This window comes from Triturus cristatus, chromosome 11 (genome assembly GCF_964204655.1).
Source record: "Triturus cristatus chromosome 11, aTriCri1.1, whole genome shotgun sequence".
In the NCBI taxonomy this organism is placed as follows: Eukaryota; Metazoa; Chordata; class Amphibia; order Caudata; family Salamandridae; genus Triturus; species Triturus cristatus.
In genome coordinates, this window is record NC_140594.1 from 937412881 (window position 1) to 937437465 (window position 24585).

General features: G+C 40.4%; 1 long non-coding RNA gene across 1 annotated transcript; it reads left to right on the forward strand.

Moving 5' to 3' along the window:
• The first annotated feature begins 3062 nt into the window (after positions 1-3062).
• On the forward strand, positions 3063-23787 carry LOC146785697 (uncharacterized). The gene is made up of 16 exons (XR_014970767.1): positions 3063-3186; positions 4438-4560; positions 5812-5935; positions 7184-7306; positions 8558-8680; positions 9898-10050; positions 11266-11418; positions 12670-12793; positions 14045-14167; positions 15419-15541; positions 16793-16916; positions 18168-18290; positions 19542-19664; positions 20916-21039; positions 22291-22413; positions 23665-23787. It is a non-coding gene; the product is annotated as an uncharacterized LOC146785697 (long non-coding RNA).
• The last annotated feature ends 798 nt before the right edge of the window (positions 23788-24585 follow it).

Consider the following 24585-nt stretch of genomic DNA (forward strand, 5'->3'; position numbering starts at 1 on the left):
GCTGGCTTAATTGCTACTGGTGTACCATATCCTAAAACAAAAGAAGTGAGAATGGTTCACTGCCACTAGGCTGGCAAAAACATCTATTGATCTATGTCCTAATGTACGCGCTACAGTTGTTTAGAGAGTTTTAGCAAATGAGGCAAGGGATGCAGAGAAGTATGCGAGGATAAAAAGCTAAAATTGAGATTTGATTTTCTAATGAGCTGTTGATTTACACAATAAAAGACTCCATAGTATTGATCTGTTTACCCATTATAAAAATCAAGATTTTTTTGTATTGCTTATAGAAAATGTGCCAACAGTGGACTTTTCCATCTGCTGATTATACTGAATGACCACCGGTGGCAGTGTTTCACAACAGTTTCTCTGAATTGCCGAGACTGAAGGAAAAAAAAAAAGGAAGTCTTCCGGCATACGGCATCATTTTACCAATTTATATGGTAAGTAAAACTCCCAATCATTCCTTTAGGCATTAAAAAGTTCACAGCATCAGCATGTCCTCACTAGCTTGTAGTGGGAGACTGTGCCTGAATAGAATTTCTGTCAAGCTGAAAGTAATATGGATCACATTGTGTTGGTCATAATAATTCATAAAAGCCCGGCTGTCTCCAACGTTACTAAAGCCTGCTTTAGGTCCTGGAACTAGCAATGTTCCATTCGAGCAAATTGCTGCCTTTGAGGCTGAAATGTACTACCTCATTTCAGAACGAGCGTGTTACATTCTCACGGAAGGAAGCTCATTTCACCTCTTCTCCTGCACTCCGTATGTTGGACTCTGATACTCAAGATGGATTGTTAAGGATAATCTGTTTATGTATCTCCATCCGACTTTCAAAAAGGCCCCAGTGCTTTGAGTGGTTCAGAGTCCTTTACCATTCCCCCTCCTACTTGCCTTGTAGTCATGAATACAGATAGTAACCTACTGCATAACTTCTGATGTCATCCTCCTGTGTGGTCAGCTGCCACAAGGACAATTGGTCCAGTGGTGCGCTGACATCATAAAGCTAATCAGATGTTGTCTGACATGAGGGCCACTCTGTTGCCTAGCAAGCTGACATCATAAAGCTAAAGCAAGATGTTGTCGGACATGAGGGCCACTCTGTTGGCTAACAAGCAGTAGGATACATTGATGTTGGTAACTAAATGAGTAGCAGGGTGGACAGGATGTCCAACTGAAAACTAAGATGAAAGAAATTAGGAAAGTTTTTGAGACTTGTCGTTTTGTATCAACGTACGTTTGAGGATAAGTCATCTTCACCATTTCTGAAGTGGTGGGAATTGGCTAAAATGGAGATGGTCATTATGCTATTCATAGTTTTTATTATTCCCATGAACTGTGGCATAACCCTTACTCTCAACTTATCAGCTGGCTTAATTGCTACTGGTGTACCATATCCTAAAACAAAAGAAGTGAGAATGGTTCACTGCCACTTGGCTGGCAAAAACATCTATTGATCTATGTCCTAATGTACGCGCTACAGTTGTTTAGAGAGTTTTAGCAAATGAGGCAAGGGATGCAGAGAAGTATGCGAGGATAAAAAGCTAAAATTGAGATTTGATTTTCTAATGAGCTGTTGATTTACACAATAAAAGACTCCATAGTATTGATCTGTTTACCCATTATAAAAATCAAGATTTTTTTGTATTGCTTATAGAAAATGTGCCAACAGTGGACTTTTCCATCTGCTGATTATACTGAATGACCACCGGTGGCAGTGTTTCACAACAGTTTCTCTGAATTGCCGAGACTGAAGGAAAAAAAAAAAGGAAGTCTTCCGGCATACGGCATCATTTTACCAATTTATATGGTAAGTAAAACTCCCAATCATTCCTTTAGGCATTAAAAAGTTCACAGCATCAGCATGTCCTCACTAGCTTGTAGTGGGAGACTGTGCCTGAATAGAATTTCTGTCAAGCTGAAAGTAATATGGATCACATTGTGTTGGTCATAATAATTCATAAAAGCCCGGCTGTCTCCAACGTTACTAAAGCCTGCTTTAGATCCTGGAACTAGCAATGTTCCATTCGAGCAAATTGCTGCCTTTGAGGCTGAAATGTACTACCTCATTTCAGAACGAGCGTGTTACATTCTCACGGAAGGAAGCTCATTTCACCTCTTCTCCTGCACTCCGTATGTTGGACTCTGATACTCAAGATGGATTGTTAAGGATAATCTGTTTATGTATCTCCATCCGACTTTCAAAAAGGCCCCAGTGCTTTGAGTGGTTCAGAGTCCTTTACCATTCCCCCTCCTACTTGCCTTGTAGTCATGAATACAGATAGTAACCTACTGCATAACTTCTGATGTCATCCTCCTGTGTGGTCAGCTGCCACAAGGACAATTGGTCCAGTGGTGCGCTGACATCATAAAGCTAATCAGATGTTGTCTGACATGAGGGCCACTCTGTTGCCTAGCAAGCTGACATCATAAAGCTAAAGCAAGATGTTGTCGGACATGAGGGCCACTCTGTTGGCTAACAAGCAGTAGGATACATTGATGTTGGTAACTAAATGAGTAGCAGGGTGGACAGGATGTCCAACTGAAAACTAAGATGAAAGAAATTAGGAAAGTTTTTGAGACTTGTCGTTTTGTATCAACGTACGTTTGAGGATAAGAGTCATCTTCACCATTTCTGAAGTGGTGGGAATTGGCTAAAATGGAGATGGTCATTATGCTATTCATAGTTTTTATTATTCCCATGAACTGTGGCATAACCCTTACTCTCAACTTATCAGCTGGCTTAATTGCTACTGGTGTACCATATCCTAAAACAAAAGAAGTGAGAATGGTTCACTGCCACTTGGCTGGCAAAAACATCTATTGATCTATGTCCTAATGTACGCGCTACAGTTGTTTAGAGAGTTTTAGCAAATGAGGCAAGGGATGCAGAGAAGTATGCGAGGATAAAAAGCTAAAATTGAGATTTGATTTTCTAATGAGCTGTTGATTTACACAATAAAAGACTCCATAGTATTGATCTGTTTACCCTTTATAAAAATCAAGATTTTTTTGTATCGCTTATAGAAAATGTGCTAACAGTGGACTTTTCCATCTGCAGATTATACTGAATGACCACCGGTGGCAGTGTTTCACAACCGAGTTTCTCTGAATTGCCGAGACTGAAGGAAAAAAAAAAAAAAGGAAGTCTTCCGGCATACGGCATCATTTTACCAATTTATATGGTAAGTAAAACTCCCAATCATTCCTTTAGGCATTAAAAAGTTCACAGCATCAGCATGTCCTCACTAGCTTGTAGTGGGAGACTGTGCCTGAATAGAATTTCTGTCAAGCTGAAAGTAATATGGATCACATTGTGTTGGTCATAATAATTCATAAAAGCCCGGCTGTCTCCAACGCTACTAAAGCCTGCTTTAGATCCTGGAACTAGCAATGTTCCATTCGAGCAAATTGCTGCCTTTGAGGCTGAAATGTACTACCTCATTTCAGAACGAGCGTGTTACATTCTCACGGAAGGAAGCTCATTTCACCTCTTCTCCTGCACTCCCTATGTTGGACTGTGATACTCAAGATGGATTGTTAAGGATAATCTGTTTATGTATCGCCATCCGACTTTCAAAAAGGCCCCAGTGCTTTGAGTGGTTCAGAGTCCTTTACCATTCCCCCTCCTACTTGCCTTGTAGTCATGAATACAGATAGTAACCTACTGCATAACTTCTGATCTCATCCTCCTGTGTGGTCAGCTGCCACAAGGACAATTGGTCCAGTGGTGCGCTGACATCATAAAGCTAATCAGATGTTGTCTGACATGAGGGCCACTCTGTTGCCTAGCAAGCTGACATCATAAAGCTAAAGCAAGATGTTGTCGGACATGAGGGCCACTCTGTTGGCTAACAAGCAGTCGGATACATTGATGTTGGTAACTAAATGAGTAGCAGGGTGGACAGGATGTCCAACTGAAAACTAAGATGAAAGAAATTAGGAAAGTTTTTGAGACTTGTCATTTTGTATCAACGTACGTTTGAGAATAATAGTCATCTTCACCATTTCTGAAGTGGTGGGAATTGGCTAAAATGGAGATGGTCATTATGCTATTCATAGTTTTTATTATTCCCATGAACTGTGGCATAACCCTTACTCTCAACTTATCAGCTGGCTTAATTGCTACTGGTGTACCATATCCTAAAACAAAAGAAGTGAGAATGGTTCACTGCCACTTGGCTGGCAAAAACATCTATTGATCTATGTCCTAATGTACGCGCTACAGTTGTTTAGAGAGTTTTAGCAAATGAGGCAAGGGATGCAGAGAAGTATGCGAGGATAAAAAGCTAAAATTGAGATTTGATTTTCTAATGAGCTGTTGATTTACACAATAAAAGACTCCATAGTATTGATCTGTTTACCCTTTATAAAAATCAAGATTTTTTTGTATCGCTTATAGAAAATGTGCTAACAGTGGACTTTTCCATCTGCAGATTATACTGAATGACCACCGGTGGCAGTGTTTCACAACCGAGTTTCTCTGAATTGCCGAGACTGAAGGAAAAAAAAAAAATTGAAGTCTTCCGGCATACGGCATCATTTTACCAATTTATATGGTAAGTAAAACTCCCAATCATTCCTTTAGGCATTAAAAAGTTCACAGCATCAGCATGTCCTCACTAGCTTGTAGTGCGAGACTGTGCCTGAATAGAATTTCTGTCAAGCTGAAAGTAATATGGATCACATTGTGTTGGTCATAATAATTCATAAAAGCCCGGCTGTCTCCAACGCTACTAAAGCCTGCTTTAGATCCTGGAACTAGCAATGTTCCATTCGAGCAAATTGCTGCCTTTGAGGCTGAAATGTACTACCTCATTTCAGAACGAGCGTGTTACATTCTCATGGAAGGAAGCTCATTTCACCTCTTCTCCTGCACTCCCTATGTTGGACTCTGATACTCAAGATGGATTGTTAAGGATAATCTGTTTATGTATCTCCATCCGACTTTCAAAAAGGCCCCAGTGCTTTGAGTGGTTCAGAGTCCTTTACCATTCCCCCTCCTACTTGCCTTGTAGTCATGAATACAGATAGTAACCTACTGCATAACTTCTGATCTCATCCTCCTGTGTGGTCAGCTGCCACAAGGACAATTGGTCCAGTGGTGCGCTGACATCATAAAGCTAATCAGATGTTGTCTGACATGAGGGCCACTCTGTTGCCTAGCAAGCTGACATCATAAAGCTAAAGCAAGATGTTGTCGGACATGAGGGCCACTCTGTTGGCTAACAAGCCGTAGGATACATTGATGTTGGTAACTAAATGAGTAGCAGGGTGGACAGGATGTCCAACTGAAAACTAAGATGAAAGAAATTAGGAAAGTTTTTGAGACTTGTCATTTTGTATCAACGTACGTTTGAGGATAAGAGTCATCTTCACCATTTCTGAAGTGGTGGGAATTGGCTAAAATGGAGATGGTCATTATGCTATTCATAGTTTTTATTATTCCCATGAACTGTGGCATAACCCTTACTCTCAAATTATCAGCTGGCTTAATTGCTACTGGTGTACCATATCCTAAAACAAAAGAAGTGAGAATGGTTCACTGCCACTTGGCTGGCAAAAACATCTATTGATCTATGTCCTAATGTACGCGCTACAGTTGTTTAGAGAGTTTTAGCAAATGAGGCAAGGGATGCAGAGAAGTATGCGAGGATAAAAAGCTAAAATTGAGATTTGATTTTCTAATGAGCTGTTGATTTACACAATAAAAGACTCCATAGTATTGATCTGTTTACCCTTTATAAAAATCAAGATTTTTTTGTATCGCTTATAGAAAATGTGCTAACAGTGGACTTTTCCATCTGCAGATTATACTGAATGACCACCGGTGGCAGTGTTTCACAACCGAGTTTCTCTGAATTGCCGAGACTGAAGGAAAAAAAAAAAAAAGGAAGTCTTCCGGCATACGGCATCATTTTACCAATTTATATGGTAAGTAAAACTCCCAATCATTCCTTTAGGCATTAAAAAGTTCACAGCATCAGCATGTCCTCACTAGCTTGTAGTGGGAGACTGTGCCTGAATAGAATTTCTGTCAAGCTGAAAGTAATATGGATCACATTGTGTTGGTCATAATAATTCATAAAAGCCCGGCTGTCTCCAACGCTACTAAAGCCTGCTTTAGATCCTGGAACTAGCAATGTTCCATTCGAGCAAATTGCTGCCTTTGAGGCTGAAATGTACTACCTCATTTCAGAACGAGCGTGTTACATTCTCACGGAAGGAAGCTCATTTCACCTCTTCTCCTGCACTCCCTATGTTGGACTCTGATACTCAAGATGGATTGTTAAGGATAATCTGTTTATGTATAGCCATCCGACTTTCAAAAAGGCCCCAGTGCTTTGAGTGGTTCAGAGTCCTTTACCATTCCCCCTCCTACTTGCCTTGTAGTCATGAATACAGATAGTAACCTACTGCATAACTTCTGATCTCATCCTCCTGTGTGGTCAGCTGCCACAAGGACAATTGGTCCAGTGGTGCGCTGACATAAAGCTAATCAGATGTTGTCTGACATGAGGGCCACTCTGTTGCCTAGCAAGCTGACATCATAAAGCTAAAGCAAGATGTTGTCGGACATGAGGGCCACTCTGTTGGCTAACAAGCAGTCGGATACATTGATGTTGGTAACTAAATGAGTAGCAGGGTGGACAGGATGTCCAACTGAAAACTAAGATGAAAGAAATTAGGAAAGTTTTTGAGACTTCTCGTTTTGTATCAACGTACGTTTGAGGATAAGAGTCATCTTCACCATTTCTGAAGTGGTGGGAATTGGCTAAAATGGAGATGGTCATTATGCTATTCATAGTTTTTATTATTCCCATGAACTGTGGCATAACCCTTACTCTCAACTTATCAGCTGGCTTAATTGCTACTGGTGTACCATATCCTAAAACAAAAGAAGTGAGAATGGTTCACTGCCACTTGGCTGGCAAAAACATCTATTGATCTATGTCCTAATGTACGCGCTACAGTTGTTTAGAGAGTTTTAGCAAATGAGGCAAGGGATGCAGAGAAGTATGCGAGGATAAAAAGCTAAAATTGAGATTTGATTTTCTAATGAGCTGTTGATTTACACAATAAAAGACTCCATAGTATTGATCTGTTTACCCTTTATAAAAATCAAGATTTTTTTGTATCGCTTATAGAAAATGTGCTAACAGTGGACTTTTCCATCTGCAGATTATACTGAATGACCACCGGTGGCAGTGTTTCACAACCGAGTTTCTCTGAATTGCCGAGACTGAAGGAAAAAAAAAAAATTGAAGTCTTCCGGCATACGGCATCATTTTACCAATTTATATGGTAAGTAAAACTCCCAATCATTCCTTTAGGCATTAAAAAGTTCACAGCATCAGCATGTCCTCACTAGCTTGTAGTGGGAGACTGTGCCTGAATAGAATTTCTGTCAAGCTGAAAGTAATATGGATCACATTGTGTTGGTCATAATAATTCATAAAAGCCCGGCTGTCTCCAACGCTACTAAAGCCTGCTTTAGATCCTGGAACTAGCAATGTTCCATTCGAGCAAATTGCTGCCTTTGAGGCTGAAATGTACTACCTCATTTCAGAACGAGCGTGTTACATTCTCATGGAAGGAAGCTCATTTCACCTCTTCTCCTGCACTCCCTATGTTGGACTCTGATACTCAAGATGGATTGTTAAGGATAATCTGTTTATGTATCGCCATCCGACTTTCAAAAAGGCCCCAGTGCTTTGAGTGGTTCAGAGTCCTTTACCATTCCCCCTCCTACTTGCCTTGTAGTCATGAATACAGATAGTAACCTACTGCATAACTTCTGATCTCATCCTCCTGTGTGGTCAGCTGCCACAAGGACAATTGGTCCAGTGGTGCGCTGACATCATAAAGCTAATCAGATGTTGTCTGACATGAGGGCCACTCTGTTGCCTAGCAAGCTGACATCATAAAGCTAAAGCAAGATGTTGTCGGACATGAGGGCCACTCTGTTGGCTAACAAGCAGTCGGATACATTGATGTTGGTAACTAAATGAGTAGCAGGGTGGACAGGATGTCCAACTGAAAACTAAGATGAAAGAAATTAGGAAAGTTTTTGAGACTTCTCGTTTTGTATCAACGTACGTTTGAGGATAAGAGTCATCTTCACCATTTCTGAAGTGGTGGGAATTGGCTAAAATGGAGATGGTCATTATGCTATTCATAGTTTTTATTATTCCCATGAACTGTGGCATAACCCTTACTCTCAACTTATCAGCTGGCTTAATTGCTACTGGTGTACCATATCCTAAAACAAAAGAAGTGAGAATGGTTCACTGCCACTTGGCTGGCAAAAACATCTATTGATCTATGTCCTAATGTACGCGCTACAGTTGTTTAGAGAGTTTTAGCAAATGAGGCAAGGGATGCAGAGAAGTATGCGAGGATAAAAAGCTAAAATTGAGATTTGATTTTCTAATGAGCTGTTGATTTACACAATAAAAGACTCCATAGTATTGATCTGTTTACCCTTTATAAAAATCAAGATTTTTTTGTATCGCTTATAGAAAATGTGCTAACAGTGGACTTTTCCATCTGCAGATTATACTGAATGACCACCGGTGGCAGTGTTTCACAACCGAGTTTCTCTGAATTGCCGAGACTGAAGGAAAAAAAAAAAATTGAAGTCTTCCGGCATACGGCATCATTTTACCAATTTATATGGTAAGTAAAACTCCCAATCATTCCTTTAGGCATTAAAAAGTTCACAGCATCAGCATGTCCTCACTAGCTTGTAGTGGGAGACTGTGCCTGAATAGAATTTCTGTCAAGCTGAAAGTAATATGGATCACATTGTGTTGGTCATAATAATTCATAAAAGCCCGGCTGTCTCCAACGCTACTAAAGCCTGCTTTAGATCCTGGAACTAGCAATGTTCCATTCGAGCAAATTGCTGCCTTTGAGGCTGAAATGTACTACCTCATTTCAGAACGAGCGTGTTACATTCTCATGGAAGGAAGCTCATTTCACCTCTTCTCCTGCACTCCCTATGTTGGACTCTGATTCTCAAGATGGATTGTTAAGGATAATCTGTTTATGTATCTCCATCCGACTTTCAAAAAGGCCCCAGTGCTTTGAGTGGTTCAGAGTCCTTTACCATTCCCCCTCCTACTTGCCTTGTAGTCATGAATACAGATAGTAACCTACTGCATAACCTCTGATCTCATCCTCCTGTGTGGTCAGCTGCCACAAGGACAATTTGTCCAGTGGTGCGCTGACATCATAAAGCTAATCAGATGTTGTCTGACATGAGGGCCACTCTGTTGCCTAGCAAGCTGACATCATAAAGCTAAAGCAAGATGTTGTCGGACATGAGGGCCACTCTGTTGGCTAACAAGCAGTATGATACATTGATGTTGGTAACTAAATGAGTAGCAGGGTGGACAGGATGTCCAACTGAAAACTAAGATGAAAGAAATTAGGAAAGTTTTTGAGACTTGTCATTTTGTATCAACGTACGTTTGAGGATAAGAGTCATCTTCACCATTTCTGAAGTGGTGGGAATTGGCTAAAATGGAGATGGTCATTATGCTATTCATAGTTTTTATTATTCCCATGAACTGTGGCATAACCCTTACTCTCAACTTATCAGCTGGCTTAATTGCTACTGGTGTACCATATCCTAAAACAAAAGAAGTGAGAATGGTTCACTGCCACTAGGCTGGCAAAAACATCTATTGATCTATGTCCTAATGTACGCGCTACAGTTGTTTAGAGAGTTTTAGCAAATGAGGCAAGGGATGCAGAGAAGTATGCGAGGATAAAAAGCTAAAATTGAGATTTGATTTTCTAATGAGCTGTTGATTTACACAATAAAAGACTCCATAGTATTGATCTGTTTACCCATTATAAAAATCAAGATTTTTTTGTATTGCTTATAGAAAATGTGCCAACAGTGGACTTTTCCATCTGCTGATTATACTGAATGACCACCGGTGGCAGTGTTTCACAACAGTTTCTCTGAATTGCCGAGACTGAAGGAAAAAAAAAAAGGAAGTCTTCCGGCATACGGCATCATTTTACCAATTTATATGGTAAGTAAAACTCCCAATCATTCCTTTAGGCATTAAAAAGTTCACAGCATCAGCATGTCCTCACTAGCTTGTAGTGGGAGACTGTGCCTGAATAGAATTTCTGTCAAGCTGAAAGTAATATGGATCACATTGTGTTGGTCATAATAATTCATAAAAGCCCGGCTGTCTCCAACGTTACTAAAGCCTGCTTTAGGTCCTGGAACTAGCAATGTTCCATTCGAGCAAATTGCTGCCTTTGAGGCTGAAATGTACTACCTCATTTCAGAACGAGCGTGTTACATTCTCACGGAAGGAAGCTCATTTCACCTCTTCTCCTGCACTCCGTATGTTGGACTCTGATACTCAAGATGGATTGTTAAGGATAATCTGTTTATGTATCTCCATCCGACTTTCAAAAAGGCCCCAGTGCTTTGAGTGGTTCAGAGTCCTTTACCATTCCCCCTCCTACTTGCCTTGTAGTCATGAATACAGATAGTAACCTACTGCATAACTTCTGATGTCATCCTCCTGTGTGGTCAGCTGCCACAAGGACAATTGGTCCAGTGGTGCGCTGACATCATAAAGCTAATCAGATGTTGTCTGACATGAGGGCCACTCTGTTGCCTAGCAAGCTGACATCATAAAGCTAAAGCAAGATGTTGTCGGACATGAGGGCCACTCTGTTGGCTAACAAGCAGTAGGATACATTGATGTTGGTAACTAAATGAGTAGCAGGGTGGACAGGATGTCCAACTGAAAACTAAGATGAAAGAAATTAGGAAAGTTTTTGAGACTTGTCGTTTTGTATCAACGTACGTTTGAGGATAAGTCATCTTCACCATTTCTGAAGTGGTGGGAATTGGCTAAAATGGAGATGGTCATTATGCTATTCATAGTTTTTATTATTCCCATGAACTGTGGCATAACCCTTACTCTCAACTTATCAGCTGGCTTAATTGCTACTGGTGTACCATATCCTAAAACAAAAGAAGTGAGAATGGTTCACTGCCACTTGGCTGGCAAAAACATCTATTGATCTATGTCCTAATGTACGCGCTACAGTTGTTTAGAGAGTTTTAGCAAATGAGGCAAGGGATGCAGAGAAGTATGCGAGGATAAAAAGCTAAAATTGAGATTTGATTTTCTAATGAGCTGTTGATTTACACAATAAAAGACTCCATAGTATTGATCTGTTTACCCATTATAAAAATCAAGATTTTTTTGTATTGCTTATAGAAAATGTGCCAACAGTGGACTTTTCCATCTGCTGATTATACTGAATGACCACCGGTGGCAGTGTTTCACAACAGTTTCTCTGAATTGCCGAGACTGAAGGAAAAAAAAAAAGGAAGTCTTCCGGCATACGGCATCATTTTACCAATTTATATGGTAAGTAAAACTCCCAATCATTCCTTTAGGCATTAAAAAGTTCACAGCATCAGCATGTCCTCACTAGCTTGTAGTGGGAGACTGTGCCTGAATAGAATTTCTGTCAAGCTGAAAGTAATATGGATCACATTGTGTTGGTCATAATAATTCATAAAAGCCCGGCTGTCTCCAACGTTACTAAAGCCTGCTTTAGATCCTGGAACTAGCAATGTTCCATTCGAGCAAATTGCTGCCTTTGAGGCTGAAATGTACTACCTCATTTCAGAACGAGCGTGTTACATTCTCACGGAAGGAAGCTCATTTCACCTCTTCTCCTGCACTCCGTATGTTGGACTCTGATACTCAAGATGGATTGTTAAGGATAATCTGTTTATGTATCTCCATCCGACTTTCAAAAAGGCCCCAGTGCTTTGAGTGGTTCAGAGTCCTTTACCATTCCCCCTCCTACTTGCCTTGTAGTCATGAATACAGATAGTAACCTACTGCATAACTTCTGATGTCATCCTCCTGTGTGGTCAGCTGCCACAAGGACAATTGGTCCAGTGGTGCGCTGACATCATAAAGCTAATCAGATGTTGTCTGACATGAGGGCCACTCTGTTGCCTAGCAAGCTGACATCATAAAGCTAAAGCAAGATGTTGTCGGACATGAGGGCCACTCTGTTGGCTAACAAGCAGTAGGATACATTGATGTTGGTAACTAAATGAGTAGCAGGGTGGACAGGATGTCCAACTGAAAACTAAGATGAAAGAAATTAGGAAAGTTTTTGAGACTTGTCGTTTTGTATCAACGTACGTTTGAGGATAAGAGTCATCTTCACCATTTCTGAAGTGGTGGGAATTGGCTAAAATGGAGATGGTCATTATGCTATTCATAGTTTTTATTATTCCCATGAACTGTGGCATAACCCTTACTCTCAACTTATCAGCTGGCTTAATTGCTACTGGTGTACCATATCCTAAAACAAAAGAAGTGAGAATGGTTCACTGCCACTTGGCTGGCAAAAACATCTATTGATCTATGTCCTAATGTACGCGCTACAGTTGTTTAGAGAGTTTTAGCAAATGAGGCAAGGGATGCAGAGAAGTATGCGAGGATAAAAAGCTAAAATTGAGATTTGATTTTCTAATGAGCTGTTGATTTACACAATAAAAGACTCCATAGTATTGATCTGTTTACCCTTTATAAAAATCAAGATTTTTTTGTATCGCTTATAGAAAATGTGCTAACAGTGGACTTTTCCATCTGCAGATTATACTGAATGACCACCGGTGGCAGTGTTTCACAACCGAGTTTCTCTGAATTGCCGAGACTGAAGGAAAAAAAAAAAAAAGGAAGTCTTCCGGCATACGGCATCATTTTACCAATTTATATGGTAAGTAAAACTCCCAATCATTCCTTTAGGCATTAAAAAGTTCACAGCATCAGCATGTCCTCACTAGCTTGTAGTGGGAGACTGTGCCTGAATAGAATTTCTGTCAAGCTGAAAGTAATATGGATCACATTGTGTTGGTCATAATAATTCATAAAAGCCCGGCTGTCTCCAACGCTACTAAAGCCTGCTTTAGATCCTGGAACTAGCAATGTTCCATTCGAGCAAATTGCTGCCTTTGAGGCTGAAATGTACTACCTCATTTCAGAACGAGCGTGTTACATTCTCACGGAAGGAAGCTCATTTCACCTCTTCTCCTGCACTCCCTATGTTGGACTGTGATACTCAAGATGGATTGTTAAGGATAATCTGTTTATGTATCGCCATCCGACTTTCAAAAAGGCCCCAGTGCTTTGAGTGGTTCAGAGTCCTTTACCATTCCCCCTCCTACTTGCCTTGTAGTCATGAATACAGATAGTAACCTACTGCATAACTTCTGATCTCATCCTCCTGTGTGGTCAGCTGCCACAAGGACAATTGGTCCAGTGGTGCGCTGACATCATAAAGCTAATCAGATGTTGTCTGACATGAGGGCCACTCTGTTGCCTAGCAAGCTGACATCATAAAGCTAAAGCAAGATGTTGTCGGACATGAGGGCCACTCTGTTGGCTAACAAGCAGTCGGATACATTGATGTTGGTAACTAAATGAGTAGCAGGGTGGACAGGATGTCCAACTGAAAACTAAGATGAAAGAAATTAGGAAAGTTTTTGAGACTTGTCATTTTGTATCAACGTACGTTTGAGAATAATAGTCATCTTCACCATTTCTGAAGTGGTGGGAATTGGCTAAAATGGAGATGGTCATTATGCTATTCATAGTTTTTATTATTCCCATGAACTGTGGCATAACCCTTACTCTCAACTTATCAGCTGGCTTAATTGCTACTGGTGTACCATATCCTAAAACAAAAGAAGTGAGAATGGTTCACTGCCACTTGGCTGGCAAAAACATCTATTGATCTATGTCCTAATGTACGCGCTACAGTTGTTTAGAGAGTTTTAGCAAATGAGGCAAGGGATGCAGAGAAGTATGCGAGGATAAAAAGCTAAAATTGAGATTTGATTTTCTAATGAGCTGTTGATTTACACAATAAAAGACTCCATAGTATTGATCTGTTTACCCTTTATAAAAATCAAGATTTTTTTGTATCGCTTATAGAAAATGTGCTAACAGTGGACTTTTCCATCTGCAGATTATACTGAATGACCACCGGTGGCAGTGTTTCACAACCGAGTTTCTCTGAATTGCCGAGACTGAAGGAAAAAAAAAAAATTGAAGTCTTCCGGCATACGGCATCATTTTACCAATTTATATGGTAAGTAAAACTCCCAATCATTCCTTTAGGCATTAAAAAGTTCACAGCATCAGCATGTCCTCACTAGCTTGTAGTGCGAGACTGTGCCTGAATAGAATTTCTGTCAAGCTGAAAGTAATATGGATCACATTGTGTTGGTCATAATAATTCATAAAAGCCCGGCTGTCTCCAACGCTACTAAAGCCTGCTTTAGATCCTGGAACTAGCAATGTTCCATTCGAGCAAATTGCTGCCTTTGAGGCTGAAATGTACTACCTCATTTCAGAACGAGCGTGTTACATTCTCATGGAAGGAAGCTCATTTCACCTCTTCTCCTGCACTCCCTATGTTGGACTCTGATACTCAAGATGGATTGTTAAGGATAATCTGTTTATGTATCTCCATCCGACTTTCAAAAAGGCCCCAGTGCTTTGAGTGGTTCAGAGTCCTTTACCATTCCCCCTCCTACTTGCCTTGTAGTCATGAATACAGATAGTAACCTACTGCATAACTTCTGATCTCATCCTCCTGTGTGGTCAGCTGCCACAAGGACAATTGGTCCAGTGGTGCGCTGACATCATAAAGCTAATCAGATGTTGTCTGACATGAGGGCCACTCTGTTGCCTAGCAAGCTGACATCATAAAGCTAAAGCAAGATGTTGTCGGACATGAGGGCCACTCTGTTGGCTAACAAGCAGTCGGATACATTGATGTTGGTAACTAAATGAGTAGCAGGGTGGACAGGATGTCCAACTGAAAACTAAGATGAAAGAAATTAGGAAAGTTTTTGAGACTTCTCGTTTTGTATCAACGTACGTTTGAGGATAAGAGTCATCTTCACCATTTCTGAAGTGGTGGGAATTGGCTAAAATGGAGATGGTCATTATGCTATTCATAGTTTTTATTATTCCCATGAACTGTGGCATAACCCTTACTCTCAACTTATCAGCTGGCTTAATTGCTACTGGTGTACCATATCCTAAAACAAAAGAAGTGAGAATGGTTCACTGCCACTTGGCTGGCAAAAACATCTATTGATCTATGTCCTAATGTACGCGCTACAGTTGTTTAGAGAGTTTTAGCAAATGAGGCAAGGGATGCAGAGAAGTATGCGAGGATAAAAAGCTAAAATTGAGATTTGATTTTCTAATGAGCTGTTGATTTACACAATAAAAGACTCCATAGTATTGATCTGTTTACCCTTTATAAAAATCAAGATTTTTTTGTATCGCTTATAGAAAATGTGCTAACAGTGGACTTTTCCATCTGCAGATTATACTGAATGACCACCGGTGGCAGTGTTTCACAACCGAGTTTCTCTGAATTGCCGAGACTGAAGGAAAAAAAAAAAATTGAAGTCTTCCGGCATACGGCATCATTTTACCAATTTATATGGTAAGTAAAACTCCCAATCATTCCTTTAGGCATTAAAAAGTTCACAGCATCAGCATGTCCTCACTAGCTTGTAGTGGGAGACTGTGCCTGAATAGAATTTCTGTCAAGCTGAAAGTAATATGGATCACATTGTGTTGGTCATAATAATTCATAAAAGCCCGGCTGTCTCCAACGCTACTAAAGCCTGCTTTAGATCCTGGAACTAGCAATGTTCCATTCGAGCAAATTGCTGCCTTTGAGGCTGAAATGTACTACCTCATTTCAGAACGAGCGTGTTACATTCTCATGGAAGGAAGCTCATTTCACCTCTTCTCCTGCACTCCCTATGTTGGACTCTGATTCTCAAGATGGATTGTTAAGGATAATCTGTTTATGTATCTCCATCCGACTTTCAAAAAGGCCCCAGTGCTTTGAGTGGTTCAGAGTCCTTTACCATTCCCCCTCCTACTTGCCTTGTAGTCATGAATACAGATAGTAACCTACTGCATAACCTCTGATCTCATCCTCCTGTGTGGTCAGCTGCCACAAGGACAATTTGTCCAGTGGTGCGCTGACATCATAAAGCTAATCAGATGTTGTCTGACATGAGGGCCACTCTGTTGCCTAGCAAGCTGACATCATAAAGCTAAAGCAAGATGTTGTCGGACATGAGGGCCACTCTGTTGGCTAACAAGCAGTATGATACATTGATGTTGGTAACTAAATGAGTAGCAGGGTGGACAGGATGTCCAACTGAAAACTAAGATGAAAGAAATTAGGAAAGTTTTTGAGACTTGTCATTTTGTATCAACGTACGTTTGAGGATAAGAGTCATCTTCACCATTTCTGAAGTGGTGGGAATTGGCTAAAATGGAGATGGTCATTATGCTATTCATAGTTTTTATTATTCCCATGAACTGTGGCATAACCCTTACTCTCAACTTATCAGCTGGCTTAATTGCTACTGGTGTACCATATCCTAAAACAAAAGAAGTGAGAATGGTTCACTGCCACTTGGCTGGCAAAAACATCTATTGATCTATGTCCTAATGTACGCGCTACAGTTGTTTAGAGAGTTTTAGCAAATGAGGCAAGGGATGCAGAGAAGTATGCGAGGATAAAAAGCTAAAATTGAGATTTGATTTTCTAATGAGCTGTTGATTTACACAATAAAAGACTCCATAGTATTGATCTGTTTACCCTTTATAAAAATCAAGATTTTTTTGTATCGCTTATAGAAAATGTGCTAACAGTGGACTTTTCCATCTGCAGATTATACTGAATGACCACCGGTGGCAGTGTTTCACAACCGAGTTTCTCTGAATTGCCGAGACTGAAGGAAAAAAAAAAAAAAGGAAGTCTTCCGGCATACGGCATCATTTTACCAATTTATATGGTAAGTAAAACTCCCAATCATTCCTTTAGGCATTAAAAAGTTCACAGCATCAGCATGTCCTCACTAGCTTGTAGTGGGAGACTGTGCCTGAATAGAATTTCTGTCAAGCTGAAAGTAATATGGATCACATTGTGTTGGTCATAATAATTCATAAAAGCCCGGCTGTCTCCAACGCTACTAAAGCCTGCTTTAGATCCTGGAACTAGCAATGTTCCATTTGAGCAAATTGCTGCCTTTGAGGCTGAAATGTACTACCTCATTTCAGAACGAGCGTGTTACATTCTCATGGAAGGAAGCTCATTTCACCTCTTCTCCTGCACTCCCTATGTTGGACTCTGATTCTCAAGATGGATTGTTAAGGATAATCTGTTTATGTATCTCCATCCGACTTTCAAAAAGGCCCCAGTGCTTTGAGTGGTTCAGAGTCCTTTACCATTCCCCCTCCTACTTGCCTTGTAGTCATGAATACAGATAGTAACCTACTGCATAACTTCTGATCTCATCCTCCTGTGTGGTCAGCTGCCACAAGGACAATTTGTCCAGTGGTGCGCTGACATCATAAAGCTAATCAGATGTTGTCTGACATGAGGGCCACTCTGTTGCCTAGCAAGCTGACATCATAAAGCTAAAGCAAGATGTTGTCGGACATGAGGGCCACTCTGTTGGCTAACAAGCAGTAGGATACATTGATGTTGGTAACTAAATGAGTAGCAGGGTGGACAGGATGTCCAACTGAAAACTAAGATGAAAGAAATTAGGAAAGTTTTTGAGACTTGTCATTTTGTATCAACGTACGTTTGAAGATAAGAGTCATCTTCACCATTTCTGAAGTGGTGGGAATTGGCTAAAATGGAGATGGTCATTATGCTATTCATAGTTTTTATTATTCCCATGAACTGTGGCATAACCCTTACTCTCAACTTATCAGCTGGCTTAATTGCTACTGGTGTACCATATCCTAAAACAAAAGAAGTGAGAATGGTTCACTGCCACTTGGCTGGCAAAAACATCTATTGATCTATGTCCTAATGTACGCGCTACAGTTGTTTAGAGAGTTTTAGCAAATGAGGCAAGGGATGCAGAGAAGTATGCGAGGATAAAAAGCTAAAATTGAGATTTGATTTTCTAATGAGCTGTTGATTTACACAATAAAAGACTCCATAGTATTGATCTGTTTACCCTTTATAAAAATCAAGATTTTTTTGTATCGCTTATAGAAAATGTGCTAACAGTGGACTTTTCCATCTGCAGATTATACTGAATGACCACCGGTGGCAGTGTTTCACAACCGAGTTTCTCTGAATTGCCGAGACTGAAGGAAAAAAAAAAAATTGAAGTCTTCCGGCATACGGCATCATTTTACCAATTTATATGGTAAGTAAAACTCCCAATCATTCCTTTAGGCATTAAAAAGTTCACAGCATCAGCATGTCCTCACTAGCTTGTAGTGCGAGACTGTGCCTGAATAGAATTTCTGTCAAGCTGAAAGTAATATGGATCACATTGTGTTGGTCATAATAATTCATAAAAGCCCGGCTGTCTCCAACGCTACTAAAGCCTGCTTTAGATCCTGGAACTAGCAATGTTCCATTCGAGCAAATTGCTGCCTTTGAGGCTGAAATGTACTACCTCATTTCAGAACGAGCGTGTTACATTCTCATGGAAGGAAGCTCATTTCACCTCTTCTCCTGCACTCCCTATGTTGGACTCTGATACTCAAGATGGATTGTTAAGGATAATCTGTTTATGTATCTCCATCCGACTTTCAAAAAGGCCCCAGTGCTTTGAGTGGTTCAGAGTCCTTTACCATTCCCCCTCCTACTTGCCTTGTAGTCATGAATACAGATAGTAACCTACTGCATAACTTCTGATCTCATCCTCCTGTGTGGTCAGCTGCCACAAGGACAATTGGTCCAGTGGTGCGCTGACATCATAAAGCTAATCAGATGTTGTCTGACATGAGGGCCACTCTGTTGCCTAGCAAGCTGACATCATAAAGCTAAAGCAAGATGTTGTCGGACATGAGGGCCACTCTGTTGGCTAACAAGCAGTAGGATACATTGATGTTGGTAACTAAATGAGTAGCAGGGTGGACAGGATGTCCAACTGAAAACTAAGATGAAAGAAATTAGGAAAGTTTTTGAGACTTGTCATTTTGTATCAACGTACGTTTGAGGATAAGAGTCATCTTCACCATTTCTGAAGTGGTGGGAATTGGCTAAAATGGAGATGGTCATTATGCTATTCATAGTTTTTATTATTCCCATGAACTGTGGCATAACCCTTACTCTCAAATTATCAGCTGGCTTAATTGCTACTGGTGTACCATATCCTAAAACAAAAGAAGTGAGAATGGTTCACTGCCACTTGGCTGGCAAAAACATCTATTGATCTATGTCCTAATGTACGCGCTACAGTTGTTTAGAGAGTTTTAGCAAATGAGGCAAGGGATGCAGAGAAGTATGCGAGGATAAAAAGCTAAAATTGAGATTTGATTTTCTAATGAGCTGTTGATTTACACAATAAAAGACTCCATAGTATTGATCTGTTTACCCTTTATAAAAATCAAGATTTTTTTGTATCGCTTATAGAAAATGTGCTAACAGTGGACTTTTCCATCTGCAGATTATACTGAATGACCACCGGTGGCAGTGTTTCACAACCGAGTTTCTCTGAATTGCCGAGACTGAAGGAAAAAAAAAAAATTGAAGTCTTCCGGCATACGGCATCATTTTACCAATTTATATGGTAAGTAAAACTCCCAATCATTCCTTTAGGCATTAAAAAGTTCACAGCATCAGCATGTCCTCACTAGCTTGTAGTGGGAGACTGTGCCTGAATAGAATTTCTGTCAAGCTGAAAGTAATATGGATCACATTGTGTTGGTCATAATAATTCATAAAAGCCCGGCTGTCTCCAACGCTACTAAAGCCTGCTTTAGATCCTGGAACTAGCAATGTTCCATTCGAGCAAATTGCTGCCTTTGAGGCTGAAATGTACTACCTCATTTCAGAACGAGCGTGTTACATTCTCATGGAAGGAAGCTCATTTCACCTCTTCTCCTGCACTCCCTATGTTGGACTCTGATTCTCAAGATGGATTGTTAAGGATAATCTGTTTATGTATCTCCATCCGACTTTCAAAAAGGCCCCAGTGCTTTGAGTGGTTCAGAGTCCTTTACCATTCCCCCTCCTACTTGCCTTGTAGTCATGAATACAGATAGTAACCTACTGCATAACCTCTGATCTCATCCTCCTGTGTGGTCAGCTGCCACAAGGACAATTTGTCCAGTGGTGCGCTGACATCATAAAGCTAATCAGATGTTGTCTGACATGAGGGCCACTCTGTTGCCTAGCAAGCTGACATCATAAAGCTAAAGCAAGATGTTGTCGGACATGAGGGCCACTCTGTTGGCTAACAAGCAGTATGATACATTGATGTTGGTAACTAAATGAGTAGCAGGGTGGACAGGATGTCCAACTGAAAACTAAGATGAAAGAAATTAGGAAAGTTTTTGAGACTTGTCATTTTGTATCAACGTACGTTTGAGGATAAGAGTCATCTTCACCATTTCTGAAGTGGTGGGAATTGGCTAAAATGGAGATGGTCATTATGCTATTCATAGTTTTTATTATTCCCATGAACTGTGGCATAACCCTTACTCTCAACTTATCAGCTGGCTTAATTGCTACTGGTGTACCATATCCTAAAACAAAAGAAGTGAGAATGGTTCACTGCCACTTGGCTGGCAAAAACATCTATTGATCTATGTCCTAATGTACGCGCTACAGTTGTTTAGAGAGTTTTAGCAAATGAGGCAAGGGATGCAGAGAAGTATGCGAGGATAAAAAGCTAAAATTGAGATTTGATTTTCTAATGAGCTGTTGATTTACACAATAAAAGACTCCATAGTATTGATCTGTTTACCCTTTATAAAAATCAAGATTTTTTTGTATCGCTTATAGAAAATGTGCTAACAGTGGACTTTTCCATCTGCAGATTATACTGAATGACCACCGGTGGCAGTGTTTCACAACCGAGTTTCTCTGAATTGCCGAGACTGAAGGAAAAAAAAAAAAAAGGAAGTCTTCCGGCATACGGCATCATTTTACCAATTTATATGGTAAGTAAAACTCCCAATCATTCCTTTAGGCATTAAAAAGTTCACAGCATCAGCATGTCCTCACTAGCTTGTAGTGGGAGACTGTGCCTGAATAGAATTTCTGTCAAGCTGAAAGTAATATGGATCACATTGTGTTGGTCATAATAATTCATAAAAGCCCGGCTGTCTCCAACGCTACTAAAGCCTGCTTTAGATCCTGGAACTAGCAATGTTCCATTTGAGAAAATTGCTGCCTTTGAGGCTGAAATGTACTACCTCATTTCAGAACGAGCGTGTTACATTCTCATGGAAGGAAGCTCATTTCACCTCTTCTCCTGCACTCCCTATGTTGGACTCTGATTCTCAAGATGGATTGTTAAGGATAATCTGTTTATGTATCTCCATCCGACTTTCAAAAAGGCCCCAGTGCTTTGAGTGGTTCAGAGTCCTTTACCATTCCCCCTCCTACTTGCCTTGTAGTCATGAATACAGATAGTAACCTACTGCATAACTTCTGATCTCATCCTCCTGTGTGGTCAGCTGCCACAAGGACAATTTGTCCAGTGGTGCGCTGACATCATAAAGCTAATCAGATGTTGTCTGACATGAGGGCCACTCTGTTGCCTAGCAAGCTGACATCATAAAGCTAAAGCAAGATGTTGTCGGACATGAGGGCCACTCTGTTGGCTAACAAGCAGTAGGATACATTGATGTTGGTAACTAAATGAGTAGCAGGGTGGACAGGATGTCCAACTGAAAACTAAGATGAAAGAAATTAGGAAAGTTTTTGAGACTTGTCATTTTGTATCAACGTACGTTTGAGGATAAGAGTCATCTTCACCATTTCTGAAGTGGTGGGAATTGGCTAAAATGGAGATGGTCATTATGCTATTCATAGTTTTTATTATTCCCATGAACTGTGGCATAACCCTTACTCTCAACTTATCAGCTGGCTTAATTGCTACTGGTGTACCATATCCTAAAACAAAAGAAGTGAGAATGGTTCACTGCCACTTGGCTGGCAAAAACATCTATTGATCTATGTCCTAATGTACGCGCTACAGTTGTTTAGAGAGTTTTAGCAAATGAGGCAAGGGATGCAGAGAAGTATGCGAGGATAAAAAGCTAAAATTGAGATTTGATTTTCTAATGAGCTGTTGATTTACACAATAAAAGACTCCATAGTATTGATCTGTTTACCCTTTATAAAAATCAAGATTTTTTTGTATCGCTTATAGAAAATGTGCTAACAGTGGACTTTTCCATCTGCAGATTATACTGAATGACCACCGGTGGCAGTGTTTCACAACCGAGTTTCTCTGAATTGCCGAGACTGAAGGAAAAAAAAAAAATTGAAGTCTTCCGGCATACGGCATCATTTTACCAATTTATATGGTAAGTAAAACTCCCAATCATTCCTTTAGGCATTAAAAAGTTCACAGCATCAGCATGTCCTCACTAGCTTGTAGTGCGAGACTGTGCCTGAATAGAATTTCTGTCAAGCTGAAAGTAATATGGATCACATTGTGTTGGTCATAATAATTCATAAAAGCCCGGCTGTCTCCAACGCTACTAAAGCCTGCTTTAGATCCTGGAACTAGCAATGTTCCATTCGAGCAAATTGCTGCCTTTGAGGCTGAAATGTACTACCTCATTTCAGAACGAGCGTGTTACATTCTCATGGAAGGAAGCTCATTTCACCTCTTCTCCTGCACTCCCTATGTTGGACTCTGATACTCAAGATGGATTGTTAAGGATAATCTGTTTATGTATCTCCATCCGACTTTCAAAAAGGCCCCAGTGCTTTGAGTGGTTCAGAGTCCTTTACCATTCCCCCTCCTACTTGCCTTGTAGTCATGAATACAGATAGTAACCTACTGCATAACTTCTGATCTCATCCTCCTGTGTGGTCAGCTGCCACAAGGACAATTGGTCCAGTGGTGCGCTGACATCATAAAGCTAATCAGATGTTGTCTGACATGAGGGCCACTCTGTTGCCTAGCAAGCTGACATCATAAAGCTAAAGCAAGATGTTGTCGGACATGAGGGCCACTCTGTTGGCTAACAAGCAGTAGGATACATTGATGTTGGTAACTAAATGAGTAGCAGGGTGGACAGGATGTCCAACTGAAAACTAAGATGAAAGAAATTAGGAAAGTTTTTGAGACTTGTCATTTTGTATCAACGTACGTTTGAGGATAAGAGTCATCTTCACCATTTCTGAAGTGGTGGGAATTGGCTAAAATGGAGATGGTCATTATGCTATTCATAGTTTTTATTATTCCCATGAACTGTGGCATAACCCTTACTCTCAAATTATCAGCTGGCTTAATTGCTACTGGTGTACCATATCCTAAAACAAAAGAAGTGAGAATGGTTCACTGCCACTTGGCTGGCAAAAACATCTATTGATCTATGTCCTAATGTACGCGCTACAGTTGTTTAGAGAGTTTTAGCAAATGAGGCAAGGGATGCAGAGAAGTATGCGAGGATAAAAAGCTAAAATTGAGATTTGATTTTCTAATGAGCTGTTGATTTACACAATAAAAGACTCCATAGTATTGATCTGTTTACCCTTTATAAAAATCAAGATTTTTTTGTATCGCTTATAGAAAATGTGCTAACAGTGGACTTTTCCATCTGCAGATTATACTGAATGACCACCGGTGGCAGTGTTTCACAACCGAGTTTCTCTGAATTGCCGAGACTGAAGGAAAAAAAAAAAAAAAGGAAGTCTTCCGGCATACGGCATCATTTTACCAATTTATATGGTAAGTAAAACTCCCAATCATTCCTTTAGGCATTAAAAAGTTCACAGCATCAGCATGTCCTCACTAGCTTGTAGTGGGAGACTGTGCCTGAATAGAATTTCTGTCAAGCTGAAAGTAATATGGATCACATTGTGTTGGTCATAATAATTCATAAAAGCCCGGCTGTCTCCAACGCTACTAAAGCCTGCTTTAGATCCTGGAACTAGCAATGTTCCATTCGAGCAAATTGCTGCCTTTGAGGCTGAAATGTACTACCTCATTTCAGAACGAGCGTGTTACATTCTCACGGAAGGAAGCTCATTTCACCTCTTCTCCTGCACTCCCTATGTTGGACTCTGATACTCAAGATGGATTGTTAAGGATAATCTGTTTATGTATCGCCATCCGACTTTCAAAAAGGCCCCAGTGCTTTGAGTGGTTCAGAGTCCTTTACCATTCCCCCTCCTACTTGCCTTGTAGTCATGAATACAGATAGTAACCTACTGCATAACTTCTGATCTCATCCTCCTGTGTGGTCAGCTGCCACAAGGACAATTGGTCCAGTGGTGCGCTGACATAAAGCTAATCAGATGTTGTCTGACATGAGGGCCACTCTGTTGCCTAGCAAGCTGACATCATAAAGCTAAAGCAAGATGTTGTCGGACATGAGGGCCACTCTGTTGGCTAACAAGCAGTCGGATACATTGATGTTGGTAACTAAATGAGTAGCAGGGTGGACAGGATGTCCAACTGAAAACTAAGATGAAAGAAATTAGGAAAGTTTTTGAGACTTCTCGTTTTGTATCAACGTACGTTT